The sequence below is a fragment of the Phragmites australis genome, chromosome 7 (genome assembly GCF_958298935.1).
Source record: "Phragmites australis chromosome 7, lpPhrAust1.1, whole genome shotgun sequence".
NCBI lineage: Eukaryota > Viridiplantae > Streptophyta > Magnoliopsida > Poales > Poaceae > Phragmites > Phragmites australis.
Window position 1 is genome coordinate 15,384,189 of NC_084927.1, and position 18,610 is coordinate 15,402,798.

Below are 18,610 nucleotides of genomic sequence, written 5' to 3' on the forward strand. Positions count from 1 at the left end.
ATGCACCACTTTTTGAAGAGTTTGCTCTATATGGTGGGTTTTGCTAACCTCTTAGGACCCAATGAGTTTGAGGACTAATTCGTACTTAAATGAGTTTTAGATACAATTGTAACGGAAATGGCTCTATTAGGCAATGATTGCGATTTTGGTGATTAATAATAATATAGTAATTGGGACTAACATGTTTGTCAAGAACATATGTTAGTAGGTTTCATGGATGTAATACATGAAGAAGCCACCGTAGCCAGGATAAAGTTTGATTGAATTGGAGAATCCAAGAGAATTGACCTCATTGAAAGATCTGGTACAGAGTAGTTTGCACTCACCGTAGCATAGAGGTTGAAGCCTACCGGATAGTCCGGTACTCTGTGTGTTGAACTCATTAGAGTATTTCTGGCAAAGGGTGAGAAGGCTGGTGACCTCACCGGATGGTCCGGTGATCTGCACAGGGTAACACCGGAGTATTTCTTGTAGAGAAGAATGCGAGTGCAGAAGACTAAAGATCAACCCACAAGAAGGTCCGATGCTTGGTTTGTGCACACTGGAGTATAGCACTGTAGCATTTCTTGTAGAGGTGACTACAATTGCGGAAGAATAAAGATCAACTCACAAGATAGTCTGGTGATCACAGAGATAATTGCGCTGGAGTATTTCAAGGGAAGAAATGAGATGGTTTAACTTATTGTCGAGGGTTAATCCCTGACAATGATTCCAGGGTATGCTGGACAGTGGGTGCATGAACGGTGTTTCAGGAACTGGATGTGTGTGTAGACAGTGAACTCGGGGACACATGGACTTATACAAGTCTGGGCCTCCCGAAAGATAATAGCCCTACTTCATGTGTGTTATGGAGGATCTCAGTTGATTACAGATAATGTTCTAGCTGGTTGCCAGAATTGATCTCTCTCTCAAACAGAGTCCTCATCCCTTTATATAGTAGGGAGGAGGAGAACTTACATATGGGTCCAAATAGAAACCTCTGCTCATCCTAATATCTAACGCAAACCATCATTATGGAGGACAAGGCGTGCCCACTTGCTCTGAAGGCTCCGTATATCCTGTCGCTGCGTGTTGCCATGCTAGCCTGCAAAGTTCGCCTCTGTAGCATTCAATACTACGGGACGGGACAATGCCCTTCTACGCTGTCCCTGTCCACTTGTCTAGTCGGGCTTTTGATGACATCCCATCTGTTGTGCGTCACCGTGCTGGTCTGCAACATTCCGCCCTGTAGCATTTAATGCTATGGGACGAGACAATACCCCTCTGCGTCGTCCATGACTTCGTCCACTGGAGCTGGCACCTGGGGAAGGAAAACACTTAAGTGGATATCAATAAAGGTGCTTTGGACAGGTTGTGTCAAATTTGTCCCCGCGACATGTGGGGTTGGTTGCAGGTTTATATGATGGCGTAGGGGGACTGGTTGCGTAGGTGTTATACTGGTCGCTGGAGCCATATCCTAATCGCACGATCGACTAGTTTTTAGGAAATATATACTTCTAGTCATTAAGTCCTCGACGGGGCCCATTAGTCGGGGTACCCCTTTACTCAATACACCGACACTCACCGGATGGTCCGGCGTAAATGAAATGAATACTGGATGAATGCACTAGAGCATTTTACACAGATAGGCTGCAAAGACTCGGATGGCTCAAGATAACTCATTGGAAGGTCCGGTGATGGATTTGAAGGCATACCTGAGTGTCCGGTGTTCATAGAGGCATTAAGTGGAGTTCCAATGGCTAGTTTTTGAGTTTGTACTCACCAGATGATCTGGTGTTAGTACTATTATTCTCACCAAATTATCTGGTGTTAACAGCTTTTTTGAGCCATTAGGGCTACGGCTAGTTGGCGGATTTGAGGCTATAAATTACCCTCCACTCAGTCATTGGAAGGTGTGGCATGCTGCTGGAGTCTAGAGGAAGCTCATACACACTTGAGAAGATATCAAATTGTAGGGAAAATGGCATATCATGCTATGTTTGTGATTTTGGTGATTAATGACAACATAGTCAATGTGACTAACATGTTTATCAAGAATATATGTTAGTAGGTCTCATAGATGTAATACATAAAGAAGCCACCGAAGCAGGGACAAAATTTGGTTGAATTGGAGAAGTCCCAGGAGTTTTGTTCTCACCGGATGATCTGGTGTTGAATGTGTTGCACACATCGGACAATGAACAATGCATACAGACAGAGGCAATTTTGCCCTCACCGGATGGTTCGGTGTCAAATGGGCAGAAGCATCGGAGCAATTCCAGCAGAGGCAGTTTCAAGAGTTAAAGTTGAAGATCAATTGACCGGATGATCCGGTGTTCAACAAGCAATACACACAGGGGTATTTGGTTCTGGGCAGATGATTTTGAAGGCATCAGATAATCTGGTGATGAAGCAAGAGTACAACGAATAAATACACCGAACAGTGAACAATACAAAGAGGCAGGCAAAGTTCAAGCCATCGGATGGTCTGGTGATGAAGTCATGTGTACACCGAAGCATATTTTCCAGAGAGGGTTGCATTTCGCTTGGATGGCTGAGGATTGCTCACCAGATAGTCCGGTGATGAATTGATAAGCACTGGAGAAGGCACCTGAGCAATTTACACAGAGAATATGTTGGCTTAGATGGCTAAGGTATACTTACTGGAATGATCGGTGATGATGTGGCAGTATACACCAGAGTGTCCGGTGTTCACAGTGATTTGAGTGGGGTTCCAACGGCTAGTTTGTGAGAGTGTACTCACTAGATGATCTGGTGTTAGTACTACTAGTCTCACTGGATCATCTGGTGTTTACAACTTTTCAAAGCCGTTGGGTTAACAGCTAATGCGCGGGTTCGAGACTATAAATACCCCTCCACTCAGTCATTTCAAGGTGTGGTGTGCAGTTGGAGTCTAGAGAAGTTCATATACACCTGAGAAGACATCCAAGCCACCAAAATACTTAAAGTGATTATCCAAGGCGATTAAGCACAAAATTAGAGAGTATTTAGTGCTTATAGGCCTAGAGTGAGTTGTAGCTAAGTGCTGCAGCTTAAATAAGAGATCAAGGAGTGATCCTAGCTTGTACCGAGTGGTACGTTGGTGGCTTGGAGTCTTGGTGACTCGTGGCATCTTGGGTCTTGGTGGCTTAATCTTGTTGACCCTCCGACTTGGTGTCGAGCGGCTAAAAGACACGTGTACGGGGATACATAGACTCTTGCCTCCTTGTGACTGTTGTCCGCCCTGGTCACGCCACTTGGGTTCCGGGCAAACATAGTTCGCCCAGGGAGTGGTTGTTAACGTCGTCAGTCCTCAAAGTTCAACTCTGAACTTCGCGTCACGTGGGGAGGTTTAAGTGTCCTGCGAGAGAAAAGAGGGTACGAGAGAGAGAGAGAGAGAGAGAGAGAGAGAGAGAGAGAGAGAGAGAGAGAGAGAGAGAGAGAGAGAGAGAGAGAGAGATAGATTGCCACTGGACCTGAAGGACTCTTGGTTCCTTCTGTGCGCCCCTCGAGTTTCGAGCGGTTTGAATGTCGCGCTGGTTGGGGCGCCGCTAAGATCTTTTAAAGGACAAGTGTTTGATGGCCTTTCGATCCACCCCCTCACCTTCCTTCTTACCTTTAGGCCTTTAATGCCTAGAGTCCATTCGTCTCTATCCCATCTCGCATTCTGCTCCGTAGCATAGGCAGGCCCTGAGGCCATGGCGTACTCCCTTCCTTCATCGCCAGAGGGGTTGATGATCTTGGATGACTTGGCGGAGGTGAGGTCGCCTCCGGCTCTAGATCCACTTGCCCTAGTGCTTCCGGAGGCTGTATTTGTTGCGAGTGCGCTTGCGAGGTTGAAGTGGGTGCTCGCAAGATTGGAGCCCGCAACCATCAAGCTTGCACCCTTCCAAAGAAGGCCGCCTTTTACTAGTCCATCTTCTCCTGCCTGGGCAGACCCCTTGACCGAGGTCATCGATATTTCCAATGATGAGGAGGAGATCGACTAGGACCTTCTAGAGAAGGAGATCGATGAAGAGGAAGAGTTGGAGATGAAGTGGAGGGGAGGTCTTCAAGGTGGGCTGGGGCCGATCATCAGCTCCAGCAGGGCTTTTGCGCCAGCCACCTTTCGTGGCCCTTATGCAGGTCATCGTCTGATCCCCGGAGTGGTGAGCTGTCATTCCAGGGAGGAGTATAAGAGGTTCCTTGACTTGTTCAGAGGCATATAGAGGCGAAAGTCCAGTGTACTCTTTCTATCAACTTCGCGCTAGTCACTTGAGCCAGGAAGGATAGGGCAGGCATTTACCAGGATATTTAGCCCGATCGGATGTAACTAGTCAGCTAATAACCTATCCTCTTTATGAATGAAAAATACTGGGGGTTTTACGATATACATCTTTGTTCCGGCCCCCTCCTAGGGCCTCGCCGATGACCGGAGGACCAAATAGGAGTCCTGCGGTTTTTCAGACTGATTGGCTCGGACCATTGTTTGGAGTTTTCGGAAAACCTTCCTAGTGTTGATGCGATGAGTTGGCTATGATGACCCGTCCCGCTAGCTATTCAGTTTCTTGGGGCGTATAATAGATCATAGCTCGATAAGTCCGTCGGTGGCGACCATCGCTTGGTCCGAGTGAGGATTTGTGGCCTTGTGGTCGTTATTTTTGGCCGCTCGTACCCCGGCCATCACGCGTGCATACGGGATGTAGCTTTGCATTGTTCTGGGTCTCTGGCTGCCTTGTTGTTTGGCGCCCTGATCGCCAGGTTCCGTAGTGGCTGTCAAGTGTGGTCACGTGCTATGGTTGGAAAATCAATTTGTCGGGAGCTCGTTGCTGGTTGGGAAATCCTGCAAAATGGGGAGTCTAGTTTTTTAAATTTGAGAACTTACATGTCGTATGGGTTGTTGGACAGTATGCACACATCACGTTCTCAGACCAGGGCAATTTTCGCAAAGCTATGCATTGTGTTATATCTGGTATGCGTGGTGCTGAACTTCCTGTCCGAGTTGATTCAGTCTTTGCCCTCCGTTCTTTCGTTGAAGCATGCTCATGCAAGCTTTATTTGACTTTGTAGCAACATACTCAATTATTGGTTTAGTGCAGTTCATTAGCTACAATTAGTTTTTGTTCTGCAGATCTTGATGAGATCCGACCAATACTTCCTCAACTTCTTGATGGTATTTACAGCAAGCACTTTCCTAAAACTTGTTTCCAGTAGTGGTTTAATATTGGTTTGCTTGTTTATATTGCAGAGTTTTTTTACAGTGTTACCTGGACACAGACATGGGTGTCGGAATCCGACTCGGACTCGGGTGTCCGATTCGGCAAAGAAAATTTAAACATGCGAAATACAACTTGAAATCCGATACAGGTGTCGGAATCCGAATCAGATTCGGAGTATCCGATTTGGCAAATAAGTTTAGACACGGGTGTCCAGGTAACACTGGTTTTTTAAGCTTACGAGCGAAGTTAAGAATGAGGACCTTGTCTTCACCCTTGAGACAATTGTTGATAGATTTGGTGAAGAGATGGCACCATATGCACTTGGATTATGCCAGAGTTTGGTACGTTGCCCCTATATGTAACATATGGTTATACGCTGCTAACTTCCTTAAAGCTTTATGCTTACTATTTTGGTAGGCTGCTGCCTTCTGGAGATGCATGGCTAGTTCGGAAGCTGATGAGGAAGCCGATGATACTGGTGCTTTAGCTGCTGTTGGTTGCTTACGTGCCATAAGCACAATCCTTGAGTCCGTTAGCAGTCTTCCTCATCTTTATATCCAAATAGAACCCACTTTGTTGCCTATATTGCACAAGATGTTGACTTCAGATGGTCAAGGTATTGTATTTTCTGATCATATTTATGGAGATATTTACACTTGCAATAATATATAGTGTTCCATTTGTATCGTTTGCTAATAAATTTAAATCTAGCCCCTTAAACTTGGAGAGACGTAAGGCTGGATTGATTTTCAGAAGTTAAAAGGATATAAAATATTTGCGCTAATACCAGTTTTGATTGAATCAGTTTTTGGATATCTTTCCTGCTTTTCTCCCCTTATACATTTGAGTTTATTTCGCAGATGTCTATGAAGAAGTTCTGGAAATAGTCTCCTATGTGACCTTTTACTCACCGTCAATTTCATTGGACATGTGGAGCTTATGGTCATTGATAATGGAGGCTCTTAATGATTGGGCCACCGAATTCTTTGAGAGTAAGTCTAGTTTTGAATGGCAAGATGTTAAGTTTAGTTTACGATGTAAATTTGTTTAACATTATTCATATTTCTGCTTGTGTTGTGAGGTCTCCATTTGACTGTTGTCTGTACACATGATTGGTAACCGGGAAATTGTTCATTGGTTAAAAAAATATCTGAACCAATTAATTATTATTACTTGTTGTGCGATCATTTTGCCATTTTCCTTCATGTTTGCAAGTTCTATTTGGTTTGTGCTGGATCTTTGCCTAATTCCATTTTGACTATTTGCGCAATTATGTTATGCTCATTTAGTGAGCTCTAAGAAGCCCCACTTGAAATTTTCACCATTTTGTTTAGTGTTGGGCGGTTTGGTTTTCTGCTTGGTAACAACAGCTAGTATTCCATATCCTGTGTCCTACATATAGGCCGTAAGGTTAATTTGAGTATGTTCCTGTCTTTTTGGAAACTATATTGTTTCTATGCTTCGAGTTACAATATTCAAACTATTAAGGTATCACATTAAATATTGAATAGAAATATTCTTCTTGACATATTTTTGAGCAACTGAAACTATCTTGAACTATTAAAGATGAGAATAAGCCAAAAGCTGCTAATTAATTGCAAATGATTAAATTGAAATTATGATGGCCAATGTGGTAATTTAGCATCCTTTTGCTACGGGTTAGTTTGTACAAGGTCCCTTTTTTTTGGATAATATCATAATATGAATCATTTTGCCTTCTGTTGCTACGTTTTACGTAATAGGTGCAATACTCTTGTGTGCTGTTATTTGTCAGTGGTAAATTAATTGCTTTGTTTGTAGCACACTGCCTGGTGTTGGCCAATAGATGTAACTAATGTCCTACTGGTTTTTTGGAATGATGGTTAAGAACTTGATACTTTCAGAAGCAATCACTTTATGCAGTATTTTTGTCATCTTTTTGCGGTTCAATTTTAAATGTTCTTGTTGCCCTGCAGATATTCTTGTCCCATTAGACAACTACATTTCCCGTGGCACTGATAATTTTCTTACATGTAAAGACCCTAACTATCAACATAACCTATGGAAAGCACTATCATCTGTGAGTTTGCACTAGATTCGTAGTCTAATTAAAGTTCTAGTAAATTTCAAGTGCCTTTGGTTCTTATGGTTGAATAGCAATACTTTTAGATTATGACAGACCGAAACATGGAAGATTCTGATATTGTGCCTGCACGTAAGCTCATTGAAGTGTTTTTCCAAAACTGCAAAAGTCAAATTGATCATTGGGTTGAGCCGTATCTCAGGCTTTTGACTGATCGGCTGCGTCGAGCAGAGAAGCCATATCTGAAATGTCTCTCTTCTACAAGTGGTAAGAAACAGAACTCTTGTCCTTCTCCATTTGTTCTAGTAAGTTGTTGACACACTTTTGTATTACTTTCTTTCAATGTTTTTAGCTTTCCGGTATGAGTTGCTGACTTACTGTGTACATAAATAGATATTTTTTTTTGGAAAATTGCTCTGGTAGCTCCTGTTCTGCGATTTGCTGAGCTCACCACTCAAAATTTCATACTCGCCTGCATTTTGGGAAATACACCACTCAAAATTTCAAGGTCACCCAAATAGCCGAGTATCTCCTCAGCTCCATCCAGAACTCTGCCTCTGTCTCATTAATATTGGGCGTTTCCTGGCTGTTGCAAATGTATTTTCTGAGGATGCTTCCACTTTCTTCAACCCCAAGCAATGCCAAACCTCCCACCTCCTTCGCATTCCTTTCATTACACAGAACCAAGGACCTCCTGAAGGCCTGAACAGAGCTTTTCTGCCCCTTGAAATCAACACCTCCAAATTCACAGTTTTCCTCAGTTGATCTGGAGTGGCAATTACCCTCATCACAAGGTCCAGAACCTCTGAGTTCATTCTCCATACTCAGAATTGCAGTGGCAATGCCAGGGAAAAAATTAACGTGAACCTGAAACAGAACCAATCATTCCTTGCAACTTTATTTGCATCAGACATTGCTGACTTCGTACTAGCCATACATTGTCACAGGTTTTATAATGCTTATAAGTTAAGTTCATTGTTCTAATAAAAAATAGTAAGAGCATTGATATCATAATTGAAGTGTATAGAGCAAGAGACCAATTCTCCGCTATATGTTTATCAAGGCAACAGAAAGAAAAAGAAGAGTTAAACCAGGCCTGCAGGCTGCTGGGTGCACTAGTGTTGCTGGTTGTTGGAGATTGATTGGGACACAATTGCCTGCCCTCTTACTGTGCTCTGTTGTGCCGCTTCATGCTTCTGTCCGGTACCAAGCCTCAGCACCCGCTGATTGGCTGCTAGCTCGCCATGCACTCTCTGGACATCGTTGCTGCCAACAGTGCTCGATATAAAGACAGATAGGGATAGTTCCTTCCAGGTGTTAGGAGCTCCTCCCAAGTTTCAACCGGCCTTCCCGGGGTATCTACCTCGGCTTGCCTGGGGTTAGATGGTGTAAACCTGGGAAGTATTTGTTGCTATTTAGCCAAGCAGGAAAAAAAATGAGTGTTATATTTGCGAACTGCAGAAAAACAAGTGCCATGAGAGCAATTGCCCTAGATCTTTTTATTGCTACTCATCTTGCAGTTCTTGCATCACTCGAGATATCGGTAAACTGTCAGTAATGTAAGATGGAGTTGTTTTGTTGTTTAGGACATTGAAATTAAAATCTAGCTGTTCCACTTGATGATTTCACTTCACATATTATGATCGGTTCTTTAGATTCATGTTCTGCTCAACTGACATCTTACCTGGGAGATAGGGTTTCCCCGTATTAAAAAAAAGGGTCTTATGTCGAAGATTAGTTCTTGATAATGTGTCCGTAAATAGACTGGGTACCTTCGAGTGCAGGGATTAATCACGAGACGGGACAATCGATGTATACATGTTCGGGCCTCCGATTGGAGTAATACCCTATGTCCTATGGGGGTGTTGCTGCCGTATATTGATGATATCGAGTACAAGCAATGGGGCTAAATCTATTACAGAGAGTATATCAGATCTGATTTAACCTAAAGCTAAGGTCGCTAAGTACCTTCTCTGCTAGGGTCATGATGCTTGCCTTAAGTTCTCTCTTCCTATGTTTTCCTTGTGTGTAATTCTCGTGTCTCCTCCCCCCCTCTTCTTCTTCCCCCCAGCCTTATATAGGGGTGGGAGTATTGACTCATATCCAGTCGTAGTCGATAGAGAGTTGCTTTCCTTGACGTCCAAGTAGATAGATCTGTTTTGAGTACTAACCGCATCGAGTTAGGTAACTAATCCAAACCTTCCTGATATGTACTTCCGCGATTCTAGGTGTATCAGGTACTACTGATTAGGTTCCGTGATATCTAAAACTTCTTAATATGTGTTATACATACCCTGTTTATATATGATATATTTCTAATACGCATATACCCTATAGTTAGATATTCGATATCTTCTTTTGTCAAGATAAACCAAAGATGGTTTCTTATGACTACAGTGGAATATCTATCTTGCAGTAAACAATATAAGCATGGATACCAGTGTCATAAATGGGCTTATCTTGTCTTTCATAATGCATGATGAAAACTCATGTCCTAGGTTAGTTCTTGTGTTCCTTCTGATGTCTGTATCTGTGAATCAGTGGAATATCTGATGATTCTTGTGCTGAGTCAATCTCATCAGTGAAGTGATAATCAGAATTCATGTATGTTCTAACAGTGTAACATGCAGCTCCCATTGTTTAACCATCACATACATCTAATTATTGTTCATGCCAATTGCAGATAGCTAATGCGCTATACTACAATCCTTCGCTAGCACTTGAAAAGTTGCATATGCTTGGAGTTGCAACAGAAATTTTCAATCTTTGGTTTGTAATGTGTTACACACTGGATAGTAGACAGTATGTATTGCTATATATGAGTGTCTAATGTATCTGGATACAACTGAAAGTAACTAGAATGTGTTCTTCGAGCTCGGAGACTCGCCTTTGACCAGTCCGATCATTCCCGTCTGCTCTCTCTCCTCCCCTTCCCCATCTACTTGTACCCCAAGAAGAACCTCCCGCTGCCGTGATCTGGTTGCTTGCTTCGCTGGGCCTCCCCTTCAGCGATTGTCCCAGCCTGGGCCGACGAAACGTGAGCTGGGCCTCCGAGTCCTCTTGCCAATCAAGTTCTCAGCTCCACTAGTCTTGGCGCTTGTTTCGTCAGTATCTTCAGTCTTGCTCTGCCTCCTCCTCCATGTCCTTGATGATGTCATAGATGGAACCGTGACATTCTCCTCCCCTTGAGAACCAGCTTGTCCCCAAGCTGGTGCTGCTGGAAACTGTTGGTGCAAGGCTTGTTCATTCTCCCAAGTAGCAAGAGATGATGGAAAAGCTGACCACTCTATCAGAACTTGGGGGATCAGATCATCTTTGTGCTGATAAAGACGACGATCTAGAATCCTCTGAGGAATCTGCAGGGATTGAGAAGATGGTAAAGTGGAATGAACAATAGTGGAAGCACTTACAACCTTCTTCAGTTGTGAAATGTGAAAAACTGGATGCACTGAGCTGTCAGCCGGCAAGGAGAGCTTGTAAGCCACAGCACCAATTTTTGCTTCAATTGCATAAGGACCAAAGTACCGAAAGGAAAGTTTGTGGTGAGCTCTGGGTGCAATTGAGGATTGAACATATGGTTGTAATTTGAGATAGACCAAATCACCAACTGCAAAAGATCTGTCCGACCTCTTTTTGTCAGCCTGTTGCTTCATTCGGTTCACTGCACGCTGAAGATGTTGCTGTATAAGCTGGAGCATGACTTGACGATTCTGAAGCCATTCTTGCAAATCAGGTATAACACAAGAGTCAAGTTGATTAATCCCAAAATGTCTTGGTTCATGCCCATAAAGGACTTCAAATGGGGTCTTGCCCAGTGCTGAATGGTATGAAGTATTATACCAAAATTCTGCCAATGAAATCCACTTAGACCATTTGGTGGGGCAAGCATGCACAAAACATCTCAGAAATGTTTCTAAACACTGGTTTACCCTCTCTGTTTGTCCATCCGTTTGAGGATGATATGAGGTGCTCATACGTAATTCAGTGCCAGATAACTTGAACAGCTCCTGCCAAAGCAAACTTGTGAAGATCTTATCCCTATCTGACACAATAGCCAAAGGCATGCCATGAAGTTTATACACATTGTCCATAAAAGCCAAAGCTACTATCATAGTAGTAAAAGGATGAGCTAATTTGATGAAATGAGAATACTTGGAGAATTTATCAACTATGACCATAATACAATTATAAGATGATGACTTTGGGAGACCTTCAATAGAGTCCATAGTGATCATCTTCCAAGCCTGATCAGGTATTCGCAAGGGTTGGAGTAATCCAGGATAAGAACTTCTTTCCACTTTAGCTTGCTGGCATACAGTGCAGTTTGCAACAAAATTCTTGATCATGTGTTTCATGTGAGCCCAATAAAAGAGTTGTTGAATTTTCTTGTAAGTAACTACAAAACCAGAGTGTCCACCAATGGGAGTGGTATGAAATGCTGCAATAATCTTGCCTTGCAAAGTAGTGTCAGCTCCCACCCACAACTTGCCTTTGTATCTGATAATGCCATTAGTGAGCTGAAAGTTACCAGATGGATTAGTGATGGCCAATGTAGTAAGGAGCTGCTGAGCTTTGGTGTCCTGAGAGTAACTGCCAACAGCTTCCGTAAGCCATGTTGGTTGCACCACAGAAATTGAAAGAAGGGCATCAGAGGCTGTGTGAGTGACTCTAGAGAGAGCATCAGTAGCATAGTTTTCAGGACCTTTTTTATAAACAATCTTGAAATGCAAGCCTAGCAACTTGGTTAAGGCTTTACGTTGCCATGGAGTGGTTAATCTCTGATCCTCCAAGTGAATAAGACTTTTCTGATCAGTCCGAATAATAAATTCTCCATGTTGCAAATAAGAACGCCAATGGTCAACAGCTAGCAAAATTGCTAAATATTCTTTTTCATAAGTGGACAACCCTTTAGTTTTAGGACCTAAAGCTTAACTTACATAAGCAATTGGGTGTCCATCTTGTTGGAGAACTGCACCCACTCCATTATCTGAAGCATCTGTTTCAATGACAAATTGTTTGCTGAAATCTGGCATGGCTAAAATAGGAGTATGAATGAGAGCAGATTTGAGGACTTGAAAGGCATCAGCAGTCTCAGAGGTCCAAACAAACTGTGCTCCTTGGTTTACTCAGAAGCCCAAATTTTTTGACAAATCTTCTGTAATAGCCTGCTAGCCCTAGGAAACTTCTGACTTCCTTGACATTTTGAGGAACAGGCCAGTTTTGGACAACATCAACTTTGCTAGGATCAGTGGCTACTCCTTGGGCACTAATAATATGGCCTAAGTAATGCAATTTTTGCTGAGCAAAAGAGCATTTGGATAATTTAACTTGAAACTTGTGTTGTCTGAGAATATCAAATACCATTGTCAAATGCTGAATATGCTCTTCCCAAGTTTTGCTATAGATAAGTATGTCATCTATAAATACCACAACACATTTTCGAAGAAGAGAAGCCAAAACAGTATTCATGACTTCTTGGAAAGTGCCAGGACCTCCAGTCACACCATAAGGCATAACTTTATACTCAAAATGTCCATGATGAGTATGAAATGCTGTCTTATGTCTATCAGGAGGAGAGACTAAAATTTGGTGAAAACCAGAGCACAAATCCAATGTAGAAAACCAACAGGCAGCATGTAGTTCTTCAAACAGTTCTTCTATGATGGGCAAAGGAAATCTATTCTTAACAGTTAGAGCATTCAATTTTCTATAATCAACACATAAACGCCATTCTCCAGTCTTTTTCTTAACCAGAAGAACAGAAGAAGCGAAAGGACTAGAGCTCTTTTGTATCATACCATTTTTGAGAAGTTCCGCAATTTGCTTCTCAATTTCATCTTTCTGAGCTGGTGTATACCGATAAGGTCTAATTCTGAAAGGTTGTGCACCTTTGATCAAAGGAATAGTGTGATCGATTGCTCTTGGAGGTGGTAAGCCGCTGGGCTCAGAAAAGACATCAGCATATTGAGTCAAAATTGCTTGAACAGCATCAGGTAAAGGAGAGTTGGCAGAGGCAGTGGTATTTTTATCCATAGATAACTGAACAATGCACCATATTTCATCATTCTGCTCCAGCATGGCCAAATGAGATAAATCAATAAAGGAAAGTGCAGCATGATGGGTTGTGAGACCCTGCAACTTGATTCTGACTTTGTCATAAAAGAAGGAAATCCACTTGTCCACCCAATTAATTTCCATTGGACTGTGTAATTCAAGCCAATCCATCCCCAGTATTATATCATAACAAGTTAATGGCAGAATCTTAAAGGTAGTTTGAAAAGAGACTCCCTGAATCCACCAAGAACAATCTGGAATTTCATGGGTACAAGACAATATACCACCATCAACTACTTTGACATTGATAGGGTGAGATAATTGATGCCAACCAGGAATGGAAGTAGCTAATTGTTCACTGATGAAAGTATGAGAACTACCAGAATCTACTAACATAATCACTTTGTGCTGACCAAGATATCCTTGCCACTTAATAGTCTTACCCCCAGTGGTGCCATTAACAGCTGTAGCAGATAATAACATAAGATCTTCTTCGGTATCAGAAACATGAGAATCAGGAGAGTGTCCAATACTAGTATCTGCTGCAGGAAGGAGCTGCCAAAGCTCTTCAACCACATGGAGAGGGACAATAGAGGAGCAAACATGTTGGTGACCCCATTTGGCACCACATTTATAACACAAGCCTTTAGCCTTTCTATAATCTCTTAAGGCAACCAATTTATCTTCTAGAGCTTTCTGATGAGTTGAGGCTTGCATTTTCTTGTCCTCAGGTAGCATTAAATTGGAAGGCTTAGTGAAAGTTCCCAGGTTAAGAACATGTGACTTGTTGTGGTGATTGATAAATGAACCACTGTCAGATTTCTTGAATTCAGAAGGAACAGTGCCCAGAATCACCTCTTCCTGCAAAATAGCAAGAGAACAAGCAGTATCTATGTCTGGAGGACGCTGAATCAACACAACTGCTTTGATTTCAGGATTAAGACCATCTATAAAACGATTGGTGATAACAGCACTAGTGAGAGAGGGATCATGAGCAAGTAACTGGTGAAGGAGCTCATCAAATTGACTAATATAATCCAGAACAGATCCAGTTTGTCTAATGTGAAAGAACTGCCTAATGAGGTGATTATGCTGATCTCTCTCAAATCTAATACCAATAGCATGACACAACTCTGACCAGCTACAATGTTTCAAAGTTTTGTCCATGGATTGAAGCCAAAAGGCTGCAGAACCGACAAAATGCATTGTGGCCACCTTTACCCAGAGATGATCTTCTAAACCATATAACTCAAAAAAAGTTTCACGACACTTTTGCCACATCTTAGGATTAGAACCATCAAATTGGGGAAAATTTAGTTGAGGCAACAAGGCACCTAAGCTGGGTGACAGGGAAGCTACTTGTGATGTAATGGGATGCCCAAATCTGTAAGAACCAGTGTGTGGGGTGTGAAATTGAGACACACCTGTGACCGGAGGTGGTAGAGAGGTGTTGAAAACCCCAGTACCGAACCCCCAGTGATCATGAACAACACGGTGGCCATGAGGCCCAGACGCCGCCTCAGATGCGGGCGCCACCAGATGAGCGGTGACCGGCGTCAACACTGGTTCCGAAGAGGGCAGTGCTGATGAAGATGGAAGTGAAGAAGCAGCGCTCAACACCAGATGATCCAACTGGGAACGAAGACTAGAAATGGAAGATTGAAGCTCTGTGACCTTTTTGTCGACGCCAGGCTTCCAATCCTCCAGTTCGCCTTGGATAATCTTCAATGCTTCCATGGTACTCCGGACTTCTGAGATCCCCTTTTGGTTTTCCACGATTCCTTCGTTGTTCTTCTTGAGCATAGCAATAATCTCAGAGAACTGCTCATCAGTCTTCATGGTGATCTGCAGCCGAGTTTGGTGATTATGATGCGCCAGAATCGATCGAATCTGATACCAGAATGTTACACACTGGATAGTAGACAGTATGTATTGCTATATATGAGTGTCTAATGTATCTAGATACAACTGAAAGTAACTAGAATGTGTTCTTCGAGCTCGGAGACTCGTCGCCGACCAGTCCGATCATTCCCGTCTGCTCTCCCTCCTCCCTTCCCCATCTACTTGTACCCCAAGAAGAACCTCCCGCTGCCGTGATCTGGTTGCTTGCTTCGCTGGGCCTCCCCTTCAGCGATTGTCCCAGCCTGGGCCGACGAAACGTGAGCTGGGCCTCCGAGTCCTCTTGCCACTCCAGTTCTCAGCTCCACTAGTCTTGGCGCTTGTTTCGTCAGTATCTTCAGTCTTGCTCTGCCTCCTCCTCCATGTCCTTGATGATGTCATAGATGGAACCGTGACATAATGTTACAACAAGTAAAAAAGAGCGGACAGTGGGCTAACTTCAAGAGATAAGTTTTACTGGCTCTTGTAATATTTGCAAGGTTACACCTTTTGTATTTATGTACTGTAGTAACTCAAAAACGGTGTTTTGCTTTATTTACAGAGAGTACGCTAAGAAAGTCTGCTGTTTAGGATTGACTTCACTTATTGGCCTTCCGGCTAGTCACATTCCAGGAAAAGCTCTAGAACGAATTTTCAAATCAACACTAGAGATGCTTGTTGCTTGCAAGGATCAAATTGCAGGTGCAGTTTTGTCTCTTGTTTAATGTGTGATGATCCGCCAATCCTTCGAAAAGTAACATGTGCTCACTCTCCTTAGATTATTACCCCCTGCTAATCTTGCTTCTACCTTGCTTTTTTGGCAGTGTTTTTGCTGTGGCATTGCAGTGTTCAAGTGTTTACACTAAATTCCTTACACTAAATCTTGATATTTTGCATTAATAAGCAGAATCTAAGAGGCAAAATGATGCTGCCGCTGATGATTTGGATGGCTTTGATGCTGATGAAGAAGAGGAAGAGGAAGTTGAGTCTGACAAGGAGATGGGTCTTGATGATGAAGATGTCGAAGGAGTAACTAATTTCAATCCTCAGAGATTTGCAGAGGTTTGTGTTGTGATCTTGGCATAGGATTTCATTGCAATGCCTTTTGGCTTCTTGCTTTCTTTTTCACTTAGATGCGCACCATAGTTGATATCCTCCAAAAGATTTATCATGGGTAAGTTGATATAAAGAACCAATCAAGGAATAGAAGAAAAACATGCTTCACTTTTCATTGATGAAAAAAAATTTAGTGCCAGAAACATACGGTGCAGAATTGAAGTAGTGACCTATAACTGAATTGTAGTAATTTGTTTACAATAACTTAAAAGAAGTTGTATCACTAATATTATATCAAGGACAGTAACAACTGACAACTACTGTTCACTATATATATGAATAGGATTGCTGGTTATCTTTATGTCACTTATTACATTTTTTGTGACATATATTGCACAATCAAGATAATAAAAAAAATTCTGACACTTTACCAAAGATTCCTGAAGTACTAGTGTTAGTGTACATATGAGTGGTTATTAAAGATTCACTAGCTTTATTTGGGCTTGCTTGGTTCATTGGCCTATTTACCTTTTGTTTGTTTAGTTTTTAACTCGTACACTATGTTGCATTTGAGAGAGGTGCTCCTGGGAGCCTTGCTAAAAGTGTGAACATTACTGTGTTCCACATCTTGGGCAGCTTGAGCAGTTTTTGCCTCTTGTTCATCATATTTGGAGTTTGGACCTAGGTGTGCACCTCGTGTGCCTTGTTTGCACTGAATTCGAATAGAACCTCTCAGAATCCTCTAAGCAGATTTTCTTGCAGGAAGAACTTGAAAGGCCTTATGGCAAATATGCCACATTGTTATTTTGGGTATATTCCTCATGGTTTGCTTGCACCGTGTGCTCACCTTTTGTTTGCTCCCGGCGTTCGGTGATTCAGGTAAGAGTTTTCCATCTAGAAGATTTAGAAGATGATTTTACTGATGACGAAGACCTACAAACTCCAATTGATGAGGTGGGTGGATCCATTTATCTTCTTTGTTGAAACTGTCCATGGTAAAGCTAATTCTTCTGTACAAGTTCATTCTTATCAATATGTTCCTGTGTCCTTTTGGTGGATGATACCATGGGCGTGTCCCAAGGTGGCCGCTTATAGTTTTGGAAGGTCTGGTGTAGAGTGTATATGATTGGGCAAATGTTGAAGGATTGTCATAACGATGGTTCAGATATATGTTCTTTGTTGAAAGATACTGAATAAAATTTCGGTCGTCGAATTGTTCATGCTGCTGAAGCATATCTGTATCGTGTAACTGCGGCTGGTGAAACAATCATTGCATGAGCTCCAGTTCAGGGAGCTTGTAAATTGTATCTGGTCACTGTACACTTTTTAAGTTTCTGCAGGCGAGGATTCACGGTTTGTTTTATTTCCCATTCTCATTCGTGCCCACAATGTAAGCGGTAAGCCTTTCATATCCCATACATCAGGCAGTTGGATGGCACTGTTTCTTGGTTTAATTCAAGAGGACCTAGTAATAGTTTACAGTTTAACAGTTACAGTTTAATAGTTCTGAACTTAGGGCATCTTAGCTTTAATGGTAACTATAAAAAATTGAGGGGCTTAGATGCTTTCGGTGCAGGTTTGGTGTTGCAATCACCTATCATCTTGGTGGGTAGAGCGCAGGATTTCTTACATGATCAGGTTGTAGCAATTTGGCTGGCATTCTAGTTCTAGTTTAATTGAAGTCTAATTCCATCTAAAAAGAGAAGTTCAGGGTTTAGGGTTCAGTAGCACCCTGCCTTAATAATCGCAGAAGCCCCCGGGAACTTGACAGCAAGTGTATGCAGGTAGCATAAAATGTATGAAGTACATGTAAGATGTAAGATGAATAAAATGTATGAAGTACTTGTAAGATGCAAGTGTATATAGGTAGCTGTATGAAGTACATGTAAGATGTAAGATGAATAAAATGTATGATAACCTGGAAGTCTTGATATTTCTTGGCGAAGTAGCAACGAGCTGTATCAATGATTCTCAAAGGAAGACCGGGGGGCTTTTTTCTTACAGGAGGTTAATGGAGGTGAGGAATCAGAAGAGCTCTACAGAAACAAAACTCGAGTAGAGATGAAAACAAATTACAGTACTATTCATGATTTTGTTGCAAAAGAGAATACTATATATTGTCATGTTTTTGTTGCAAAAGTGAATACTATTCATTTTCATGAAGGAGGCGAGGAATCAGAAGAGCCCTATAGAAACATACCTCGAGCAGAGACGAAAACAAATTATTATAGTACTATTCATGATTTTGTTGCAAAAGAGAATACCATTCATTTTCATGAAATACTGGTAATATGAAAATGGATAGTACATATTGTGCTGCCGCCATCGTAAGTGAAAGATATGCATATTTTGAAAAATCACATGCTTATCTATCGGTAGGATG

At 42.1% G+C, this 18,610-nt stretch overlaps 1 pseudogene; it reads left to right on the top strand.

The window, feature by feature from the left end:
• LOC133925414 (importin beta-like SAD2) overlaps positions 1–17,353 on the top strand; it is a 31,964-nt pseudogene extending 14,611 nt beyond the window's left edge.
• The last annotated feature ends 1,257 nt before the right edge of the window (positions 17,354–18,610 follow it).